Source organism: Vombatus ursinus, unplaced genomic scaffold (genome assembly GCF_900497805.2).
Source record: "Vombatus ursinus unplaced genomic scaffold, bare-nosed wombat genome assembly UNPS02014798.1, whole genome shotgun sequence".
NCBI classification, from domain to species: Eukaryota; Metazoa; Chordata; class Mammalia; order Diprotodontia; family Vombatidae; genus Vombatus; species Vombatus ursinus.
The window spans coordinates 87,244,214-87,245,516 of NW_020954576.1; positions in this window are offsets into that span (position 1 = coordinate 87,244,214).

A 1,303-nucleotide genomic window follows, 5' to 3' on the forward strand; every position below is an offset into this window, starting at 1 on the left:
GCAGTGTCACCTAAAGTACCAGACCTGCTTCCAACATGGACCCTGTAGCCACCACTGAAAAGAGAAGTCCCTGTGGAGAAGGGCCCCTCCTTCCTCATCATCTGAGACAACCGCTGATTAAGTGCCACCAAAAGGTAGATAGGCACAAGAGCCCTGGAGTTGCAACATAACACAGACCACTAGTACTGCTTCTAGCCTAGCACTAATAGCCATCATCAGGGTAAGCAACTCCTGTGAAGAGGGGGTGAACCATCTTCACCAACTTCCACTCACAGGACAGGCAAGCCAGACTAGGTAAAGCAGCAAGACACCCCGAGGGAGAGACAGGAGGTAACAGGGAGAGACAGGAGTTAACACATGTCATGCAAGTCACAACACTACAACCATTACTCTGACCACACTACTCCCACAAACCCTGATGGAGAGCCTAGAACCCTGTACCCAAGAGCCTTGGGAATAGCAATGCTTCCAGTCCAGTGCCCTCAGCCATCATTCTGGGAAGAAAATCCTACAGAGATATAACCTACCAACTATTCCTACAGGTGCTATAGTTAGTTCTTACCACCAAAGTCCCTGAGACCATCAAATAGTTCAACATCAGAAACTGATAGGATTTTATCAGTGGAAATGACATTAACAAAGAGACATTCAGTTTGCTTTGCTGCTACATCCTAAGGACCATGGGACCTTTCTGACATACAGTTGATTTTTTTCCCCATTACTGAGTGTAAATTCCATGACAGGAAGGATTGTTTTACTTTCCTATTTGTATCCTCAGTGCTTAATGAATGCTTCATTAATTCATCATTTATTCATTATTCACAATAATTATGGAAATGTAAAGAACAACAACAAAATAACTGAAACCGAACACTGAAATTATGATGAACAAGCTTAAATCCAAAGAAGATTTGTGAGAATGTACCTCTATCCCTTCTTTGCAAAAATGTAGTACTATGGGTGTGGAACATTATATATAATGTTGGACTTGGCTGATGTCAGTTACCTTTGCTAAACTTTTTTTCTTAGATAAGGGATGGTAGGGGTGAGAGGAGAAATGTAATTTACAATCTGATACAAAAACGAGATATACTTTACAATCAGATATAAAAAACACACTATAGCAATACTTATAAAAATCAATAGAGAAAAAAGGAAATCACAAAATAACACTTTACCATTTAGCTCTGCCTTTTGAAGTCACATTGTTTTTGCATACTGCGTTTTCTATTCTCTGAATAGTGATTTTGGCCTCAATAAAATATCTTAAGTTTTTACTAGATCTTAAGAGCTGTTCAATTCT